The sequence below is a fragment of the Macrotis lagotis genome, chromosome 5 (genome assembly GCF_037893015.1).
Source record: "Macrotis lagotis isolate mMagLag1 chromosome 5, bilby.v1.9.chrom.fasta, whole genome shotgun sequence".
Classification (NCBI taxonomy): Eukaryota; Metazoa; Chordata; class Mammalia; order Peramelemorphia; family Peramelidae; genus Macrotis; species Macrotis lagotis.
Genome location: NC_133662.1, coordinates 192,964,722 through 192,988,052, shown reverse-complemented (window position 1 = coordinate 192,988,052; position 23,331 = coordinate 192,964,722). Strand labels below are relative to the sequence as shown.

Here is a 23,331-nt window from a genome sequence, read left to right as displayed (position 1 = left end):
AGATGGATTTAAATTCTATGACAAAGGTCTGAAAATTGGAGAGGAATATCGAGTTTGTTTAATAACAAGCAGGTTGGTCTGGCTGGGATGTAGAATGTGAGGAGGGCAATAACGTGAAATGAGTCCGAAGGTCTCCTGGAGTCACTGTCCCAGTCAGATTTGGGCTGGGCATCCTGTTGAAGGTATGTAAGGTTTGGGAATTTAGAGCCTACTGATAAGCTTAGAATGCCTCTGTGATTCCTTTAATCTTGAGAAAACAGCATCGAATTTACTTGTTGGTCTTTTAGAATATGTGTGTCTTGGGACAGACACGTGAAATTTCAGCTCCTTTGTTTCTCAAACTTCAGGATCATCATCTGCTTCTTTCTTTTGCTCACGGAAAGGCGAATCCCCCAACCTTGACTCGTGGTTCTATTGCAGACTACCTCCTTCCAGGTCTTGAAATCATCTCCCTTTCTCCCGTCCCATCTGCCTAGAGACACACTCAGATGCAGTCAGTCTTAAGAGGAAACCTGACCTCTTGGCCCTTTTAGTCCGTGTCACATCTCTTTTCCTCTCTCCAATATTGAAGTGAAAATGGTTATACTCTTTGCTTTCCACCTACATGTTCAACTTTTTGGGGAAAGTTTGGATGATTCAATTTTGGGAGGGGGGTGTTTTTTTTTTGCAAGGCAATGGGGTTGAGTGGCTCGCCCGAGGCCACACAGCTAGTCGTCATGAAGTGTCTGAGGCCGGATTTGAACTCAGGGCCTCCTGACTGCAGGGCCGGTGCTCTATCGGCTGAGTGAGCCTGGCATCCCCAAGCAAAACGAGCTTATCCACGGACAAGGAAAGGATGACCTTTTTTTGATGACCTTGTTTCTCATGTAATATCGGAGATGCCTTAATGGCTTGGTGGAGGGCCGCCAGTCTGTGTCCTAAGTACTTCATTCATTCACTCATTCACTCATTCACAATCTGTGCCGCGTTCTTTGCGCCTGCAGCCCGGGCCCCGCGGCCCCTCCCCGTGCCAGGCGCACTGAGCTGCAATGCCGGGGGCCGGGGGCCCGGGGCAGCTCCGGGGGGCCGCGCAGCTAGGTCGTCACTGTCTGCGGCGGGACTCGAACTCAGGGCCGCCGGACTGCAGGGCGGGAGGCGGGGCCGCGGGCAGAAGAGGCTGGAACACAGAGGTCCGGCCCGGGCGGCCCGCTCCTAGCCACGCCGGGCTCCGGGCTCGGCTCCGGTGTCTGGGGTCCCCCCCCCCCCCGTGTGCCACACCTCCACGGAGACGCGTCTTGGGAGCCAGAGGGCGGGTCCCCCCAGCCGCGGGGGCCGGGCGGCCCGCCTCCCGGGGCGCTTCTTGGGGGTCCCTGCTCCTCCTGCCTGGTCACTGCACCGGGGGCCGGGCCGGGGCTGGGCCGGGGGCAGCGGGGCCGGGCCGGGGCCGGGGGGCAGCGGGGCTGGGCTGGGCCGGGTCGGGGCCGGGGGCAGCGGGGGGGGCCGGGGCCGGGGCTGGGGCCGGGGCCGGGGGGAAGCGGGGCCGGGCCGGGGCCGGGGCTGGGGGCAGCGGGGCCGGGCCGGGGCCGGGGCCGGGGGGCAGCGGGGCCGGGCCGGGGGGCAGCGGGGCCGGGCCGGGGCCGGGGCTGGGGCCGGGGCCGGGGGGAAGCGGGGGCCGGGCCGGGGCCGGGGCTGGGGGCAGCGGGGCTGGGGCCGGGGCCGGGCCGGGGCCGGGGGTCTCCGTGTCCGGGCCGGGGCCGGCCCCGCGGGCTCGCCGGAGGCTCGTTGGGGGCCCGGGCGCCCCCCGCTCTGGTCCCGGGCAGCCTGGCCCCGGCCCACTCGGACCCTCTCCGGGCCCGGCTCCACCCGAGGGGCTCGGGCCAGGCGGAGCCCCTCCCCTGCCCCGCCTCCGGGCCGGCCGCGCGCGCGGGACGGGAGCCGCGAGGGCCGCGCGCGGCGTGGGCAGCGGGCGTGGGCCCGAGAGAGGCGGCGCGCGCGGCCGGAGGAGGGAGGAGGGGGCTGGGGAGAAAAGCAACCGAAAAGGAGAAAAAAAACCAAAAAACATCTCGCGACTCCGCCGGGACTCGAACCCGGAACCTTTGAATGGCCTCAGCCTCTAGAAGTCCAATGCGCTATCCATTGCGCCACGGAGCCACCTGTTGGACTCGCCGCGCAGCTGCCCCATAAAGCAGAGGCCGGGCCCGCGCCCCGCCCCCCGCCCGCCCCGCCCCCCGCCGGGGCACCTGGGAGCGGCCGGCGGCCCCGCCCCCGGGCCCCGCCCCTCCCGGCCCCGCCCCCCGCCGGGGCACCTGGGAGCGGCCGCTGGCCCCGCCCCGGGCCCCGCCCCTCTCGGGCCCCGCCCCTCCCGGCCCCGGAGCAGCGCCGCAGCCGGCGGGGGCGGGGGGAGCCGTGTCTGCACGCAGGGAGCGAGCGCGGGCCGCGCGCGTGCGTGGGGACGGGAGCGTGGGCACGGGAGCGTGGGCGGAGGCGCGGGGCCTAGTGGCCCTCCTGCAGACCCACGCGTGCCCGGGGGCGGGCGGGCCTTGCGGCACGCGGGGGCCGTTAGGTCAGATACCTCGAGGGCCCACGAGTGACGCGCCACCCCCTGGCTGGGGAGTGCGTGCGCGTGCGCGTGTGACTCACTCGTGCCCGCGGTTCATGCGCCACCCGGCACACCCGCGACGAGAGATGTCGCACACGGTGGATTCTACAGAAATTCAAGGTTACACCCTAAATAGCGGCTACGTGACCCACTCACACAGGTGTGGGGCTCAGGGTCAGCGCGCGTGCGCGTGCGCGTGTGCGTGACGTCCGCTGACACGTGAGCGCACGGCCCGCCCGTGGGGCGCCGGGGCGCGGCTCACGTGGGGCACAAGCGCCCACGCGGCTGCCGCGCACCTCCGCGGGAGCGGTGAGCCCGGCTTCCACGCCGGCGCGTGCCGGCTCCACGCGCGCCGCGGCCCCGCCCCCGGCACCATGGCAACCAGAGAAGCCTTAGTGCCCCCCCGGATCCGCAGGGATGCTCCTACGGAGCGGCCGGGGAGCCCGTGGGCAGGGCCTGGTCCGAGCCGGACCCCCGCCGTGGGCAGGGCCTGCGTGACGCGCCCGGCCCGAGGCCCCCCACAGCCAGTCTGCGGCAGAGGCCCCCCGGCCGCCGCGGCCTCGGGGGCGAGAAGCGTGGGTAGAGACAACACGATTCGTAGAGAATATGATTAATAAAGCTACAGCCTAACCCCCCAGCGCATGGAAGCCCCCAGGCGTGGGGAGGGCCCCGCGTGCGCCCCCGCGCCCAAAGGACAGTCGTAGCACGGCTTCCCCTCCGCACATCCAGCGCAAGCCTGCAGGCGCCTGGGAACGGCCGACACGCGGGTCAGCGGCGCGTGGCACAGGCTCCGGGCCTTCATCACGCAGGACTCAGACCGCGCCTGCCTTGGTGAGGCCGCCGCTGCGTGCCACCCACGGCGCGCCCTTACCCATCGCCTGACCCGGGCAAAAGGCAGTCGGGCTGGCGGGGCGCCTTGGCCGCGCGCTGAGCCCCATTGGCCTCGCAAACACCTAAAAACCCTCAGAAAGGCCGTGGAAAGCGTCGGGCAAATCTAGGCTAAACTAGATATGTCAACATGCAGCCCTCAGAGAGCCTTCTGAATGGGTTAGTGCCAGCCCCGCCACACACGGGGTTTTGAGAGGGGCATCGAGGTGGCACAGGGGCTAGAGCACCGGCCCTGGAGTGAAGAGGATCGGAGTTCAAGTCCAGCTTCCGACACTTAATAATGACCTAGCTGTGCGGCCTTGGGCGAGCCGCTTCACCCCATTGTCTTAAATTTGAAAAAAAGTTCCATAGAACTCCATTGTTCTCCTGAGTCTTCATATTGAATCTGTTTTGCTAGTTTGTTAGTTGTGGAATATGGAAATATTCAGCATTTGGGGGACAGCATTCTTCCTCTTGATCGATTGTTGGGAATCTCAGATGAGATTTTTCATCTCCCTGAAGGTTATTCCAAAAGAATGGCATTTCTTGTGCTGACCAGCAGATGGTAGCAACACTTTGAATATTCATTTATTCCAAAGCCTCCTCTTTGCCTCTGCGGTATCAGTTAAATAGCTAAATCCTAAATTAAACATTACTTCTTCTTGCTATTTTAAAGTAAAATTACATTGTATAGCTCTGGGTAACTCATACTACATTACTGAGGTTTATGAAAAAGAGACTTAAAAAACTCATGGTTTCTCCACAAAATCTACCTCTTATCATTAATAAATCTTATCATCATTAAATGGAGGCGGCCTTGCGTTCTGAGACTGGGGACACACATATGAGAGAGAATGGCTCACCAAAAAATGAGATTTGTAGGTCAAAGATTTGTAAATTTTCTAGGAGTCTCACTTCCATATTGTGAACATTTTATGTGAGTAAAAACATTAGTTGGGCCTAAATATGGTGAGCACCAAATAATACCATAAAGAATGAAACATATTTTAATAGACAGGAAAAGACTTGTTCAGTGATATGGGAGTCATCTCTGAGCCAAGGTATCTGTATAGGTATAGTCAGACCATTGACTCATCAGAGCAATAAGTTGCTTAGAAAAAAATTAAAATAATGAGAAAAGGCTATGGTTTACAATTTAAATGACTTAGCCCTTGATAATATAAACAAATTGTCATAAAATGTTAAGTGAATAAAATGACTCTGACTATAATTCATCCATAAATTTTAACCTATGTATATAATAAATTGACAGAACAATACCAAAAGTCCAGAAAGAGCCTTGGCCTAAAAACATATGAATGTTGCCAAAGACAGCTATGGATTAGAAGAGAAAGGTATTTGTAAAATCTTTGGAAAAAAAAGATGATGTACCATCATGAATACTATCTTCTAAAGCAGACAGAAGCAATAAAAGATATTAGGTTTATTATTATTATTATTATTATTTGGTTTAGATTTCACAAGGCAATGAGGTCAGATAAGAAATTATTAAGTATGTGAGGTCAAATTTAAACTTCTCTTCCTCACTGCAGGGTGAGTCCTCTCTCCACTGCACCATCTTAGCTGCCTCCTGATGCCAGTTTAAGGAAGCTTGGCCACATCTGAATCAAGTTCATTCAAAAATGAAAAATGGAAGGATTACAAAAAATAGCCTTGAAGTAGTATATGCATATATTTTCTATCTTCTTCCAAACCAACAATATAGAAACATCAGGGAACTGGTTTCTGGCCATTAATTCAATACCCCTTAAAAGATTGGTCTCTCGGGGGCAGCTGGGTGGCACAGTGGATAGAGCGCTGGCCCTAGAGTCAGGAGTATCTGAGTTCAAATCCGGCCTCAGACACTTAATAATTATCTAGCTGTGTGGCCTTGGGCAAGCCACTTAACCCCATTCCCTTGCCCTCCCCCCCCAAAAAAAGATTGATCTCCCAATTTGGCAAATCTGCCCTCCATGTCTCCATCCAAGTCATTAATAAAAATATCCAACAAAGCCTTCAACATTCCATGAGCGACCTCTCCAAACTGACGCCAATCACCACGTTAGGTTCCAGTGGCTCACTCCTTTCCAAATACACTTAATTCTACTTTCATCCAACCCATATTTATATATCTTGTCCACAGGAATATTAAGAGACTTTCTCAGATGTTTTGCTGAAATATCTAAAGTGTTTCCCTGACTTACCAGTCTAATGTTCCTGTCAGAAAAATGAAATTAGATTTGTTTGGCAAGGCTTATTGTTGATGAAACTATGCTGGTGCTAAGTGATTACCATTTCCTTTTCTAAATACTCACCCACTATTCCCTTAACTATGCATGCTTGAATTTTGTCGGGGGTTTGGAATTGATCCAGCTGGCAATGGAGATCTATTTAGGTTGTGGGCTTTCATGCAAGACCTCATTCACTAGACATTTCCTAATCTCCTGCTGTTCTACCAGGCCAGAAACCTCCCCCTGAAGAACTCAACCTTCCTATTCGTTTTCAAACCAAAACATCCCTCCCTGTGATTATTCCCCTATATATATTTTATCCCCCCTTGTTAGAATATAATCTCCTGAAAGACAGGGACTGAATTCATTTTTGTATTTGTATCTCTGACGCTTGGCACAGTGCTTGAACCATTAATACATATTTGTAAAAAATAAATGCTTTTTCATTCATTCAGCAGAGTAACATTATAAAAGCAGTGTTTTAGGAATGTCAGGTGTGCAGGTTGGAGTGGATTAAGGCTTGGCAGGTTACTAGAGGCAGAAAGAAAACTTTTTGATTTGTCTTTGTGTCTGCATATTTTCTTACTTTCTTTTTCATAAACAGGGTTTATTTATTCTATCAAATTATAATCCCATCTAGGACAAAAGGAACCACTTTTCCTTTTGTAATTTCCCATTGTGTTCAATATTAATCTACTTATAGCAAATACTCAGTAAATGTTTGGTGGGTTGATTTTGGCTAGATAGGGAAAACTGTGATGTAGTCATTATCTAACAATAAACTCAGTTTATTCTAACCTCTTAGAATCTCTAGTTTCATTGGGAAACTTAGCTTTCTTGATTCTAGCACAGCTTTCTACTTGAAGCCTTTCCTGATACCCATTATGGTGGCTACCTTCCCTTTCCAAATCATTTTTCCTCTCTTTCAAATACCTAATTTGCCCATGCTGTAATCCTAAAACTACTCTAAGCTCCTTGGGACTGGTAATGCTTCACTTTCACCTGTTTGTCCCCAGTGTCTAATATCCACTAGACAATGAATCAATGCTCATTGATTCACTGATTGATCTTCAGGGTTTGGGTTCCCTTCAGTACTTAGGCAATAACTCAACCCGAATCTCTTGTTCCCATAAGACCTTTGACACTGATTAACTAGATCACCAGTAATAAGCTCATGATATCAGGGAGGTGATGCCATGACAAGCATTTGGCCTCACTTTCTCCTCTGGAGCCATCTGGGAATCAGGACGACTAGAGATGATCCTGGATGCAAGAAAAATCAGGACAAGTGACTTGTCCAAGGTTACACAGCTCGTTATGTGTCAAGTATCTGAGGTCAGATTCAAACTTGGGTCCTCCTGACTCCAAGGCCAGTGCTCTATCCCCACACCACCTAAGTGCCCCTTATCACCAGTATGCTCTCCCTCCCTCCCATGAAGCTTACCTGTTTTGAACATCACCCCCTCACAATTATTTTTCTCTGCTTTCTGGTGTGTACATTAACTAATGTGATGAACTCATTCTAACTAATATGTCAAGGGGAGTGGACTCATTCAATCCACTTTTGTGTCCATAGCAAGGACCAGTCCACTGAGCTTTAAGTAGCCAAATCCCCTAGAAATTAAGAAAAAGTCAGGAGAGGATCAATGAACACAAGTACTTTTCAGAATTAGGAGACTCAAACTTCCAGCATTCATTAGAGCTTTTAGGGTGTGAGTTATTGACTTTTGTTTTGTTTTGTCTTTACAAGGCAGTGGGGTTAAGTGACTTGCCCAAGGACATACACTAGTTATTATTAAGTGTCTGAGACTGGATTTTAACTCAGGTCCTCCTGACTCCAAGGCTAGTGCTTTTAATAAGCAGTTTGGATAACTCTGCTAAAAGGGAAGAACCAATCTGATTTATTGTTCAAAGAAAATGTTCCAGGAATAACCCAGATTCCTTTACTTTCCACTAATAAATAACAAGGAATAAAGAATGTGTCCTATTGAGAATGATCAGTCAGAGTGAATTGAGTGAATTCAGTGAATATCAGAATAACTATAAGAAACGGGGCATGCTAGACAGTCTTTTTTTTAATTTGTCTACTCTATACTAATGTGGATACAAGTAGGCTAAAAAATGGACGCATAACTGAAGTTTAAGATGATTGAAAGTATGCACTCATATCTTATTTAAAAGGAAGTTCTTTAAAGCTGGAGATTTGCAAATATCTAAGGCCTTCTTTTTTTCTATATGTACTTACCAACAGGTCTTTCATCTGAGACACTTCTCCAGGCTTACTTGACCCAACTCCTACTCATATAGACTGAGCAAGTCTCTAGAGAGTGACTGATTAATTCTCCTTTCTGGGTAACCCTAAGGATCTGGGATTTCTAGTAATATTACTCATGAGCCCCCTTCAGTGCATTCCCCTTTGCTTATCGGCTAGACTTTCTAGAAAAAGTATTTACTACAGAAACATTGCCCCCAAACCAGAGACACATGCTTCCCCAAAAGACAAGAGATTCCTGGGGAGAGTGGGCTCAAGCTTAAGAAAATACATTAGCTAAAGGGTAAACTCACAGGTCTGGGCTCCTGATAGTTCTTTTTCTTAGTGTGGCTCTCTACTAGTCTTTCTTTGTAAGTCCTGAAGCTTTGTGTGTGTGTGTCTCTGCCTAGGCTCTGTCCTTGGCCCCTTTTTCTTTTCCTTTTATACTATATTGATTTATTCAGCTCCATGAGTTCAGCTACCATCTTTAGTTAGATGATTCTGAAATATATGTAGCCATTCATAATTTCTTTCCCAAACTCCAGACCTGCATCACCAACTGCCTCTTAGAAAGCTCAAGTTGGATGTCCTCAAGTTAGGCATCTCAAACTCGATATATTTAAAACAGAACTCAATATCTTTCCTCTCTCAATTGTCCTCTTTCCCAGCCTTCCCAGTTGAGAAAACCATTATCTTTCTGGGCACCCCAGCTCTCAATCTAGGTTTTACACTTTACTCACTTATATTCATCCCAATTATCCAGTCTGTTGTCAAATGTCATTTTTACCTTCATGACATTTTTCCTATATATCTTCCTTTCCCCCCTCACACAAGCTACCTTTGAGAGGTACAGGCCAGGAGCAGCTAGGTGGTGTGGTGGATAGAGCACTGACCATGGAGTCAGGGGAAGCTGAGTTCAAATCCAGTCTCAGACATTTAATAACTACCTAGCTGTGTGACCTTGGGCAAGCCACTTAACACCATTACCTTAAATAAATAAATGAAATAAAAACAAAAGAAGTTCAAGCCATAAATAAAATAAAAACAAAAGAGATATGGGCCACTTCTTTCTTGGTCTGTTGCAATAATCTTGTAATTGGTTTCTCACCTCTTCTCCCTCCACTTTAGTCCATTCTCTCTGTTCAATTGCCAAAATGATTTCAATAAAGTAGAGGTTTGAGATCATAAGAAATAAGTGAGATAATACATGTAAAATACTTCATAAACCTTAGTAACATACAAATAAAAACTATTATAGGGGTGGCTAGGTGGCACAGGCATAGGCCCTGGAGTCAGGAGTACCTGGGTTCAAATCCAGCCTCAGACAATTGATAATTACCTAGCTGTGTAGCCTTGGGCAAGCCACTTAACCCCATTGCCTTGCCAAAAAAACACCTAAAAAATTAAAAAAAAAACTATTATAGTATATAGAGTCAATGTGACATGACATGTAATAGACTTTTTGTCAAGAAAGATCTGAATTCAAATTCTACCTCAAAGATTTACTGTGTGACCCTAAACAAATGAATGTCTCTCTGAACTTTCTTTTTTTTAATATCTGTAAAGGAGGGATGAGAGGCAGTATAGAATAGTGGATAGTGAGCTTACATCAGGACCAAGAAGACAAAATTAAATTTCCCTAGGGTCACTTGCAGAGCAGGTGACTGACAGTCTGCATTGGTAAAGGGAATTTCCTCATTGGTAATTCTCCAGAATGATGAAATCATAGTTTGGGCTCCAAAAAGCAGGAAAATAACACCTTGAAATACTTACTTCATAGGATTATTGTGAAGCCCAAATAAGATGCTTTAAGTAAAGGGCCCTGAAATATTTTAGAAAATGCCATATAAATATCAACCATGATGATGATGATGATGATTTTGAGATGCATCCCTGGGTTTCTTTAGACATAATATAGACTATGAGTTCAGGTATCATGCCCAAACCATGCAGATATAGCTTAAGTTCACCCTGGTGCTTCTAGATAGATTCATTTTGAATGAATTATACACTTGTTTTGTTAAATCAGACCATGTGTACCCTTTCTAGAAGTCTACCATTATGCCAGCCCAACAGATACGCAGTACTAAACCTGATGACTTAAAAGATGAAGTTAACCTCATGCCACTCAAGACAGAATGGGCCCCTTGGAGATGTGGTGCCTCACCTGAATTTGGAAGAGATGGATTTTTCCATCTGTCAGATCCAGAGAAGAATGGTACCCAGGTAGAGGGGCTCTTCCTGGAGATTCTAAGCATTGGGGTGAAGCCTACCTGAAATCTCCCATCCGTGAGGGAAATTTCTCCCCAGGGCCCAGGAACTGTTTGTCAGATGGTCAACCCTCTGCCCATAGTCCTAGGGCAAGGGCCATCGCGGCTCTGGCCCCTTCCTCCTGTTGACAAGAATGATGCCTGGGCAGCTCCCAGAATGATTGTGATGATAACTTGGAGCAGTAAGCCATGCCAGCAGGGAGGAAGGCAGACTGACAAGGAGGAGCCAGAGGCTCTGTAGCTGCTAGGTTTGGAAAAACAAATCAGCAAAAAATTGTCAGTATTTCTCATTCGCAGAAAATGTGAATGGAAAGGTAGGTGAAGGTTAGCTTTAGTGGGGGGCATGGATGAGGTAGAGGAGAAGGTGAGGAGGAGGCAACAGCTAGGGATTTGGGGGATTAACCCAGGACAATAACATTGACTGAATCAGAACCCTGAAAAAAATGTGATTATAAAAAAGCAGAAAGGAGCTTACCTCGTTGGGTGCATTCTCAACTGCAGGGCTTGCCTCTTCTCCTTGGTCTGGGGAAAATGGTTTGCTTCTCCTTCAGCCTATGTGATGCTGTCGTCAAAGGCTGGCTTGGTGCAGTGCAGAGAAGAGAGGGAAGTGAGGAGCAGGGGAGGGGGCGCCTGGGCACCGTGATGGAAAGCGGGCCATGTTGTTCACACGTCTTTTCCACTGAGGGAAAGGGGTTGGCAGAGGAAGGTGGAGGATGGGGAGGGGGGCAATGTTTGATTTTAATAAAGGCGATGGTGTTGGACTCAGCCTGCCAGGGGAAGCTCAGGAGCCCTCAGCAAAAGGAAGCCCAGTTTGAAATGTGTTCAGAGCTCTTCTTTCCTAAGGGGCAAAAAAGGTTTTCCCCTGCACAAAGTGTAACCTGCCTGCAGACAGCAGGGGAGGAGGTGTGGCTACCTGCCTCTGGAGCAGAGAAAAGCAGCTTGGGGAGGGGGGATTCTCACCAGATGGCTGTGCCAGTGATGCAGTGCGCCAGCCACACCCGCGGCTGTGGGGGAAGCTTCCCGTGCCAACTGGAAGGTGTCAGAGGCCACTGCGCCTAGGAAATGAGGCTGCAGAAGCTCCTCAAGGATCTCTGGCCCTGAGGTGTGAGAAATGGAACTTATTCCTTAATTATACTCTTTCTTACCTAGCTGGGAGCTTCTTAAGGGCAGGGCCCGCGTTCCAGTCCAAATGGCTCTGCCAACCAATTGCTTAGGTGACCTTGGGCAAATCGCTGTCTCTGCACCTCAGTTTCCTCCTCTGAAAACATAAGGGGGTTCAGCTTTAATTGACTACCAAGATCCACTCCAGGCCTCTGATCCTGTACCACCTATTTCTTTCCTGTCTTTCACAGGGCAGTAGGTTCTCAACAGATTCTTACTGGACTGTTATGGGGAGCCAGACCTGCCCCAGGTGCTTAGACATCGAACTCTAGCATCAAGGAGTCCGTGGAAGGGCTGGATTTCCTGATAAAGTGAAAATCTCTCTGAAAACCCAAGCACAGAAACTCAAAAGCCCAGGAAGGAGTTTATGGACTGTGATAAATCCGATTCAAATGAGCTTTTGATGCAAAGGGAAGGAGATGGTGGGGGGAGAGGAGAAGAAAGAGAAATAGAAGGAACAAGAGGAATAGAGAAAAAGGCAAAGGAACAAAAGAAATGAGAGGAGGAGGAGGAGGGGGAGGAGGAAAGGTCTCCTGGCTGAGGTCTCCCAAGAGAGAATGAAAGAAAGCATAATATAAAGAGTGGGTGAAGGAGACAAAGGGGTTTATTGGATAGCAAGACTGACTGGAGTGGGTTCAGAGAAAAAGATGTAGGAGGGAAGGAGAGTCAAGATGTAGGGAGTGAACCAGTGGACAAAGACTTGGTAGGGAGCCCCATGGAGGAACAAAGAGCAAGGGTTTCCTTCTAAGCACATTCACGGACACACAAAGTCCTCTGTATATTTATTTGGATTTGATGGGACCCAGTAATATAGACTAACAGGCATGCTGGTAGTAGCCCAAACAGCTTGGGTCATCTGATCCTTCCTACAAAGTCATAGCCCTCATCTTTTATCTGGAGTCTTGCTGAGTTCTCTATCATGAACTTTCCCTCTTTAAAGAAAAGGAAAAACTGTTAGGCAGCTCACCCAAGGATGTTATCAATAGTAAGGTATCATAGATACCAAAATATGTATAACTACATCATTTCTAGCAGTAAAGAATTAGAAACAAAGTTAAGTGCCCATTGGTTAGGGACTTGCTGAATAAATGATGGTATAGGAATGTTATGGGATACCATGTAAAAAAGACATGAATATAGAGAAGCAGGGGAAGGCTTATATGGACTGATGCAGAAATAAGCAGAAGAAGAACCATTTACAAAAAGTAAATGGATTGAACAACAAGACACTGAACACTGTAATGTGTTTAGTATGAATAATCAAGAATGACTCGGAAGGAGATTCACTTCCCTCATTGTGTGACTAGTGGTGTGGCACATTGCATATACTATCAGACTCAGCTGGTATGTTAGTTAATTTTTCTGAAAAATTTTCAAAATTGCTTTTTCTGTTTTGCTCTTCTTTTTTTCTTATTTGTTAAAATAGGTTCTGTATAACCTATATTTTATTGCTTGTTGCCTTGGGGAGGATGAAAGGAAGGAAGGAAGGGAAAAAAAATCTTACAAAAATAACTGATGAAAACTATCTCTGCATGTAACTGGGAAAAAATAAAGATAAAAATAAGATTAAAAAAAGAAAAAAATAATGGGTCATTCTATGGGTTGGGGAGAGAAAGGGCTGCTTCCTGGCTGCCCTAAAATTATTTGTCTAGTTAAATTTTCTTTCACTTATTTCATATTAGAACTAGAGCCACAATTTAATTCTCCCTGGTCATTCCAGCAATAGCAAAAGCAATGAGTTAGTCAGTGGATAAATATTCATTAAGAGCCTATTATGTGCCTGCACAGTGCTAAACACTGAAGATACAAGAAGAGGCAAAAGTTCCTGCCCTTAAGGAGTTCATTAAGAGCACCCCAGACAGAAAGACAGAGACAAAAATATAGAGACAGAGACACAGATTGACACCTACAAAGAGACAGAGAGACAGACACGGGGTGTGGGGGGAGAGAGAGAGAGAGAGAGAGAGAGAGAGGAAGGAGAGAAGAGAGTCCTTTTTCAGATCCATGCTTCTCTGCTGCCTCCCTTCAGTTAGGAAAATAAGGTCATCAGAAAAATATGAGGCTTGAGGCTACATTTCTGAAATTTATTAAGATGTTTGGAGACATCAAATATCCAGGAAGACAATGATATATAAAATGGGATTAATAGCACGTACCTCAAAGGGTTATTCCTACAATCTCCTAAGGGACAACCACAACATAATATGTCCTATTCCTCGCCTCCTCACATCTTCATCTTTCTCAATCTTCCTACCCCAACATTCCCCTTCTTAACACCACATTGTCCTGGTTCTTCTTCACTTTTTTTAAAGCTTTTTGCAAGGCAATGGGGTTAAGTGACTTGCCCAAGGCCACACAGCTAGGTAGTTATTAAGTGTCTGAGGTCGGATTTGAACTCACTCCAGGGCCGGTGTTCTATCCACTGCGCCACCTAGCGGCCCCTAGAAGTCTTTTTCTCCCTTTGTTGGGGAGAACCTCTGAAGTTCCCCTTGGGCATCTTGCAGGTTTTCTGCTGAGCTGCCTGTAGAATTTCCTCTGTGTCCAGTGTCTTCTTGGTTTCCAACACAAGGACTGCTCCTACTATTTTCAGAATAGTCCTCCCAGGACTAGGATGACAAGTCTGGAGTCCTCTGACCCTCAGAGTTTACCAGGGCCTTTTCTTTTCAAGAATTGATACCTGGGGGTGGCTAGGTAGCACAGTGGATAGAACACTGGCCCTGGAGTGAGTTCAAATCCGACCTCAGACACTTAATAACTACCTAGCTGTGTGGCCTTGGGCAAGCCACTTAACCCCATCGCCTTGCAAAAAAAAAAAAAGAATTGTTGCCTGCTTGGAAGGGCCCTGTGGTGATGGTAGTGGGGAACTTGCTTGTCTTTTACTCTCTCAAACAATTTTTGACTGGACCAGGGATAGCCCTTCTCTCTATGATGCCAGAGACTTGAATCCCTAAGACAAAATACAGAGTATGACCAAGAATCTCAACCATTCAAACAGATTTCCTATTACACCTAGTTGAAGTGCCTTTAGTTGGGTTCACTAATTGATTCAACACACAGGTTCTCACCTAATGAAAACACCAGAGCTAAGTGGAGAAGGAAGGAATGGAAGAAGGGAAGGAGGGAGGGAGGAAGGAAGGAAGGAATTTCAATCAGCTATAGTGCTACCAAAGAGCCTGTAATGGAATTTCCCTTCAAGTCACAGGTTCCTCTAAAGAACTCAACTTCATCCAAGTTTTTGTGTGTACTTGCTTTTTTTTGAACCCTGAAAATGCTACATGGTGCATTTATGAATTTTTCCTGATGGGCCTAGCAGGAATGTAATTCCAGTGGCTAGCAGTTCAGGCCAGGGCATAAGACTGAGAAAAACCAATATTTCTTTAGAATGTTCTTTAGAACATTAGTCTTAGTTCCTAGACTAACTTTTGAGGTCAGGGACCAGTCCCCTCTCCCTCCCCTCCCTCCTTGTCTCTCATGTATTTGTCACATGGAAGGTATTCAATAAATTCTTATGAAATCATTTTGATTTTGCCCAAGTTTCTCTTTTCCTTCTATTTCCCTAATCTATACATTCAATTCAAACATGGTGGGAAAAGGCAAAACTACCTCTCCATCCCCATTCTGAAGATCCCTAAGTTTTTCCCCACCACAGACTTTTTTTATATTTAATTTAATTTTTTTAAGGCAATGGGGTTAAGTAACTTGCCCAAGGTCACACAGCTAGGCAATTACTAAGTGTCTGAGGCTGGATTTGAACCCAGGTACACCTGACTCCAAGGCCAGTGCTTCATCTACTGCACCACTGCTGCCCCTGCCACAGACTTTTAAAGGAGCAAGCAAATTTGGAGACAATTAATCAACAAGCATCATAAAGTACCTATGACATATCAGACACAGCTTCTTTAATGATAGAGATAGAGTTTACATCCAAGTTTTTACCTTAATATGATTGAAGATAGCATCAGCTTGTGGAACACAGAGAAAAACCAATCAGGTTTATGATTCCTCAGAAGGTTGACCCACTCTAGAAGGCTTAACACTGTACTGTTCTGTTGATTGGAAATCGGGGGGGACAACCAGAAGCATACTGTCCCAAGGGAGAGGATGGAACTAGACCATCATGATCCAGCCTTGGGTGGCCTGCAATCATAGACTATAGGACACAGAGACTTCAGAGAGTTGTTTAGAACTCACTTCTTACTTTTCCTTCCTCCCCTCCTAGATTGTCCAAAGTCCCAGTTCTGTGGTCAGCACTCTTTTTTGATTCAAGGACACACAAATGCTAACTGGATAACTTTGGTTAAGTCATATAAACTCTCTGTGCCTCAATTTCATCATCTGTGAAATGAGGGGATTGGTCTAATGGTCTCTGAAGTCCCTTCTAGCTCTGAATAGATAGACAATTTTACAATCCATTACACCAGCCATGAACATATAGGATCTGGAAGCAATTAATGGGAGTGATTAAGAGCCAAAAGACAGGAAAAGGAGCATTCTTTAAAAAAAAAATCTGATAAGGACTTCTGACCTGTAGCTGGCGACTGAAAGTGTCTCTGGATTGTGTGGCTTCTGACAGTGGGGAAAAGGTGGCCGATAAGCATAGGCAGACCTGGAGAGTTTATTTTAGGGCTGCACAGTCACCTGAATTTATATCTAGATCACCTTGCTCTCCTTCCAGTCCAGTCTCCATGACCATCCTTCAGAGAAGCAACTCTCATGGAGAAGGGGGCCATCTCTCCTCACTATGGAATAGGCAAGCCAAATTAGCTGAAAAATCAAAGACATGGCCTAGGCAAGTCAAATTTCCACCACCACCTCCTCCTCCTCCTCTCCTTACATCCTAATTGGAATAGCCACACAATGATCCTGGGAGAGAGAGGTGCTATAATTATTCTCATTTTACTACAGGGGAAACTAGACCTACAAAATGACTTGCCTAGCCTCACAGCTAGCAAGTGTCTGAAGCTGGATTTGAACTCAGACTTCAGGCCTAGTATTCAATCAACCACCACATGCCGCTGTCTAAAGCCACACATTCCCACCTTTTTCAGGGGTAGTTCTGTTGACATTAGTAGGTCTTCATTTCTCCTGACCCTCCATTTGAGAGATGTTCCAGGACCACAATTCAAATCCTTCAGTGTTGATGAGACTTTCTGCTTTCCATAAAAACCTAATATTTTACCACAAACTTTCCTTCTCTTGAAAGATAAGACCCTATATAATCACTCTGACTTGCAACACAGACAGATGACTGCCTTGGTGTAAGATAGCCCCTCCTTAGGAAGATTCTGCCTCATTATTATTTTCTCTTTAGGAGAGGATTCTGTAGTGGGAGATTCAAAATATCCACCAGTGGTTTCAAAGCATTCTAATTGTCTTCCAGTGTGCTTAACAAATGATCGATCGATTGATTTTCACTTTAACATTTTTTGAATAAAAGGATGACACTTCTCTTATTGAATAACCTACTTTTCCCTTTATAATCTTTTCTATTCTTCAAAATTATACAAGCCAAATGGAATTGCAGTAGTTCAAAAGGAACTTGAGATGTGCAAATTTAGACATCTCTCCTTCAATTGTTCATCTGGGCTATTTGTGTACAAACTATGATAGAACCTTCTGAGTCACTGTTGGCCACACAGTACCTTGACCCCATCATAGAGATATCATTCTGGTCCTCTTCAAGAACAAAGGACCTCCATCAGCTATCCTTCAAAAGGAACTCTGGGATTGAAATAAACACACAGAAGTTAGAATTTGTATTCTCTAAAGTTTCATTATTGAGTATAACCGAAATAGTGTTGGATCTGGAATTAAAAAACTAGATTTCTAATCTGAATTCTAGCCTCAACTATCTTCTGGGACTTTGGACAAGTCTCTTCAAGTCCCCAAGCTTCACTGTTTTAATCTATAAATGGAGGGTAGGGTGAGGGAAGGGCAATTGAACTAGATGACCTCTCAAGGTCCCTCATGCACTCTGACTCTAGGATGGCATGATTGCAAGGGCTGGATGACCTCTTGTCAGGTAGGTTATAGCCTAAGGGAATCATGTTCAGTTACTGGTTGGAGTGATAGTTTTTGAGGCCCCTTCCAATTGTACAATTCCATGAGAATTCTCTTGTAGAAAGTAAATTTCAGATGGATTTTTGGTAATGACATACAATTCTCATTTCCCGTGTGTGTGTGTGTGTGTGTGTGTGTGTGTGTGTGTGTGTGTGTGTAGTGGGTGTGTTTTCTGTATTTTGGAATGCCTATAGGACACCTTGGGGAATACCTATGGGACACCTTAGGGAGGTATGTATAATGGAAGATAAAACATCAGAAATCATAGAAGCTAAAGAATATTTTCCCAGCATTCATTTATTCAAAAAAATATTCTTCAAGTATCTACTATGGGCAGACCACTTTGCAGGAACCAAGGGAAACAAAGGCAAAACAAAAATTGAAAGGATTTTACAAAATTCTCTTTATTGGTTATAGAAGTCCTTTCAATATAAGTGGTGAATTTACAGGTTGTGCCTTTGAAACCCAGAAAGGATTTGTCATTTGTCCCTCTTTTTGGTAGTTGCTTTGTTCCAGAAAAATGATATGGAGGAAAGGAGAGGGGAGAAAGCAGCTCCTTGCTGCTCCTTAGTCCGAGTAATTTGATGGCTAAGGGTGGAGTTGCTTTTATCAGGCATTGATAAGTGATGGTATAAGGGGCTTGATTTAGAGGGTCCTGCAGAGGAATCCTTGCCCAAATAAAACTAAACCAAAATTTCTGTAGTGCAGCATCATAGTATATAGAGTACAGAGTCTGAAATCTTCCTTAGTTCAAAAACTACTTCAGACACTTACTAGTGTGTTACCTTGAGCAAGTCATTTAACCCTGTTTGCTTTAGTTTCCTCATCTTTAAATGAGTTGGAGAAGGAAAGGGCATACCATTCCCATATTTTTGCTAAGGAAATCCCAAATGGGGCCATGAAGAGTCAGACAGATTGAAATGACCAAACAAAAATTCTGTAATTAATGTGCCCTCCCATAATATAAATGTCTTTAGGAATGTAGCACATTAGCATGCATGTAGGAGATAAGGAAAGTATTTGAGTCTATATTTCATTCTACCAGGGAAAATGACTTTTTTGAATAAATATTAATCTTTTTGACTCAATCTAATATTTGCTGCACCCCAAAAAAGCTCAGCAATTTTTTAAGATATGGTCTGCTATTTCAAATTGTGTGCAAAAGTCTACAGGTTCTGATTCTGGAGATTGATTTGGAACTCTGCCCAGAGAACTATAAAACTGTTGGGAGAGAGAGAGAGAGAGAGAGAGAGAGAGAGAGAGAGAGAGAGAGACAGAGAGACAGAGAGAGAGAGAGAGACAGAGACAGAGAGAGAGACAGAGACAGAGACAGAGACAGAGACAGAGAGAGACAGAGGGAGACAGAGGGAGGGAGAGAGAGAGAGGCAGAGAGACAGAGAGACAAAGAGACAGAGACAGAGGCAGAGAGAGAAGAGAAAGAGAGAAAGAGGGAGAGGACTAGAGAGAGAGAGAGAGGGACAGAGAGAGAGCAAGACAGAGACAAAGACAGAAACAGAGAAACAGAAATATTTTTAAAAATAGATAAAATTTTAAAAAGTCCAGGGTTCCTCCTCTTGGTTTTTTCAATGATATTCTTCCCAAAGGCAGGCAGATTCCCTTCAAAATGGAAAAGATAATGGGTTGTTCTATTAACAAAAAAAAAATTACCAAGAAGACATCAGTGAATCCTTATCCACATGCTTACTTTCTCACTTTTTTGGTAACAGGATCAAAGGGTATTTTTATTCTCATTGTTTAAATGGAGAAGTATAACAAATAGTAGACTTTGAAGAATTATTTCTTTCAAAAGGAACTGGCAGAGGGGCAGCTAGGTTTTGCAGCAGATACAGAACTGATCTTGGAGCAAGGAGGACCTGAGTTCAAATCCTACCTCAAGTACTACTTAGCTATGTGACCTTGGGCAAGTCACTTAAACCTGTTACTTCCATACAAATAAGTTATGAAAATAAAAAGCCTGGTACTAAATTCATGGAACTTTTCCCTCTATCATTAGGAGCTGTGAGAAATACAAAGAAATATGAGAAGAAAGATGAAGATGATAATAATAGCATTTATGTGACTTTAAATTTTGAAAAGTGTTTTACACTTATTATCTCATTTAATGCTCACAATAATTCTGTGAGGTAAGTGCTATTATCATCATCTCCATTTTTAACAGATGAGAAAAATGAATAGGAGAGGTTAATTGCCTTGCCCAGGGTTATACAGTAGATTTGAACTTGAGTTCTCCCAGACGTTTGCCTTCTTTTTGTCTGGTTGTACTTTCAGGATTTTACAATTTAGTTGGAGAGACAAGACATAAATTTTTAAAAAATTAAATAATACAAGAGTTAAATAATAAATAGTAATACAAGAAATGTTACAAAGCAATTCACGATTGGTTGCTAAATGAGTAGCTTAGACAATAAGTCCTATGAATTCAGAGGAGAAAAATTACTGCAGACAAGGAAGCTGAACTTTGAAGGATGGATAGAGTTTGCCTAGTGATTCAAATCAAAGGTGAAAAGCATCAAAGTATGCTTAGTGTGAGAAAGCCCTGGGGAGGTATAAAGAGAGAGCCCGGGCAAGGTAAATGATCATTTTGACTAGAGAGGAGGGTTTGTGCTGAAGAATAATGGGAAATAAGATTAGAAAGTGTGTTGGGACCAGTTTGTGGGAGCCTTGAATGCCAATCCTATTTTGACTTTTCAATGGATTTACAATTTCACTGATATGACTCTTTCCCCGGTGCTATGTACTGAACTCATTCACACCTAGTCATCCTCTGCACAAGAATGCAAACTGAAGTTATAGTAGGGATTCTTACCCTGGGTGAGTGAATTTATTCACTTCATAGTTTGATCACTGTATTTTGATGTTAGATTTCCTGTTTATTCTGCCCATTTTGTTGTTGAGTCATTTTCAGTCATGTTTGACTCTTCTTGACCCCATTGGGGTTTTCTTGGCAAAGACACTGGAGTGGTTTGCTATTTCCTTCTCCAGCTCATTTTATAGATGAGGAAACTAAGACAAAAAGGGTCAAGTGACTTGCCCGGGGTTACACACCTAGTAAATGTCTCAGGTCATATTTGAACTCAGGAAGAGGAGGCTTCCAGACTTCACATTCAGTAATCAATCCACTGCACCACTTAGCTACCTCCTCTATGCATTTTATTTGATGCATTTAAAAACATTATTCTAAGAAGGGGTCCCTAAGCTTTATCAGACTGTCAAAGGGATCCATGACAAAAAAAAGTTAAGACGCCCTGATTTAGAACATGGATAGTGAAATTGGACCAGGTGGCAGTACTGGCATGAGGGTGGTGGTGTGAGAAGGACCTACAAAAGTCTTTTCAGAGGAAGAAAATTAAGTTTGGGGGCAATGCTGAAGAGGACAGGGGGACTGGAGAATAAGAGGGAATTCACTAGGTGTGGATGGGGGAGGACAGGCTCTTTGTCCCTACTCTGGAATGGGAGGTGATATTTAATGCTGAACTGTCATCTCCAGGCAATCTCCCTTGATGCCCTTTCTGACAGCACTAAGATTCATACAAATTAAAGTACCTACAAGAAAATGATAGGGGAGAAAAAAAAAACACAAGCCACAAAACCCTCCCAGACAGCCTAAAGCATCAGAGATTTCTCTTATCTGGCTTGTTTTAGTTGACACAGGATGCGGCGGGACCAGGAAAACAGATGGCTGAAAATGTAAACGTGGAACAATGTGGGTAAAGTATAGGTCTCCAGGCCACAGAGAAGGGAATTCTATTATTATAGCTTCCCCGCCCCTCCCCCCCAACAGAGTTTCCTTGCCTGTCCCTGACATTTTCAGGACCTCAGCAAAATACAAGTTTGCACCTGTTTTTGTAATTATAGCCAAAGCTAGTTTCTTTTTCCTTCATCTTTTCATGCATTCAAGACCATTCCTGCTGCTGCTTTGACAGCTCTCTCGAAGCACAAAATGGGAAACTATTCAAATGTTTTCATGGTGGTTACCTATTGCTTGCTTAAACAGAATTGTGATTTTGAAAGGATTTTTAGGAATTGTTGATCAAAGGAAGGAGCACCTAGTATAGCGTCTGAAATGTAGTAGGCACTGAAGAAATATTAATTGATTGATAGAAATAGAAGTTGCCCTATGTTGGACTTGTCCATCTCAGCCAGTACAATAATCAGACAGTTCTAAAGGAATTGTGATTGAAAATATCACCCATATCCAGGGAAGGAACTATGGAGTCTCCAATTTTTAAAATGTTTTGATTTATGTTTTTTTTTCCTTTTTGTTCTGATTCTTCTTTCACAACATGATTAATATAGAAATATGTGTAGCACAGTTATATATGGTATGTACAATATTCACCGGCCTGCTGATGGGAGTGGGGTGGGAAGGGAGGGTGGAAGGAAATTATGTAACTTAAAAATGTGCAATTGAATATGGATGAATGTTGAAAAACTTTCAAAACATGTAACTTGAACAATAAAATAAAATATCAATTGAAAAAACATAGTTGTACATGTATAGCCTATATTAGATTGCTCTCTGGCATGGGGAGGGAGAAAGGAGGGAGAAAGAAAAATGTTGTACTCAAAACCTTACAAAAATGATTGTTAAAAACTATCTTTACATGTAGTTGGAAAAATAAATTTGTTTTAAAAAGAGAAAGAAATAGCAGTTTTAGCACCATCCCAAACTACTCTAAGGGATAAATAGTCAAGATAACAGGAGTTCTTCACATGGGGTCTCTCGATAGATTTTAACAATATTTCTGATAACTATTTCATTAGAATTGTTTTTCTTTATAATCTTACATTTTTTATTTTATGTGCTGAGAAGGGATCCGTCGGGTTCACCTAGGAAGGGGTCCCTAACATTTAAAAAAGAAAGGTGAAAAACTTCTGCAATAGAGAAAAGAGAAATTCTAACAGACTACCAACTCCTAATCTTTCTTAGGCTGCCATTCAGACAGCTCTACACAGCAGCAGAAAGAGCTATATGGGCTTCAGCGGGGTTACATATGTGATGTCTCTAATATGACACCAACTCTTGATTTTATTACTGTGACTAATCCCTCTGAAGATGCAGATCACTACCCTCTCTCACTTAGTAGAGGAAGTTTAAGAACAAATGTGGAGCAGCTAGGTGGTGCAATGGATAGATCATAGACCCTGGAGTCAAGAGGACCTGAGTTCAAATTCAGCCTCTGACTTAAAAGCTGTGCAATCCTGGGAAAGTTACTTCACCTGGCCAGAGTCTCTGCTTTGCTTTGAGAGTTCAGGCTGTAGTGAAGCATGAGAAAAGCATGATAGAGATGACCTACTGTCTCATTAGCGATTATTCAGTCACATCCAACCCTTGATGACCTCATTTGGGGTTTTTGGACAGATACTGGAGTGACTGGCCATTTCTTCCTCCAGTGGATCAAGGCAAACAGAAATTAAATGACGTGCCCAGGGTCACATAACTAGAGTCTGAGGCTAGATTTGAACTCAGGACTTCTAACTACAGATCCAATAGTTTACCTACAGAGTCATCTAAATGCCCCTGTTTAATTACCATGTTGAGATGGAAACTGAGGTCATTTGGTTCCAATGCTATTTGAATAGCTATTTGCTATTTCTTGCAACTAGAGCTGAAAGGGATACGGGAAGCCAATTAATTCAACCACATCATTATTGCAGATGGAGAAATAAAAGCTTTGAGAAGCTAAATGACAGACTTAGGTCATGCAGGAAATAAGTATCAGAGATATGATTTGAACTCAGATCCTCTTGCTCCTGAAGCAGGGTTCTCTCCCCATTTCCAGCAGCCCCATGCCTCCCCATTAATACAATATAACCCAGAAAATTCATTAGATAGGGATCAGCTTTAGAACAGCAACCTTAGAGTGAGATTTGCCTTCTGGTCCTTTCCAA

The 23,331-nt window shown here is 44.8% G+C and overlaps 1 non-coding gene across 1 annotated transcript; it reads right to left on the bottom strand.

Annotated features, from left to right (window-relative positions):
• Positions 1 to 2,045: 2,045 nt before the first annotated feature.
• Positions 2,046 to 2,130, bottom strand: TRNAR-UCU (transfer RNA arginine (anticodon UCU)). The gene is given in 2 exon segments: positions 2,046 to 2,081; positions 2,094 to 2,130. It is a non-coding gene; the product is annotated as a tRNA-Arg (tRNA).
• Positions 2,131 to 23,331: the final 21,201 nt, after the last annotated feature.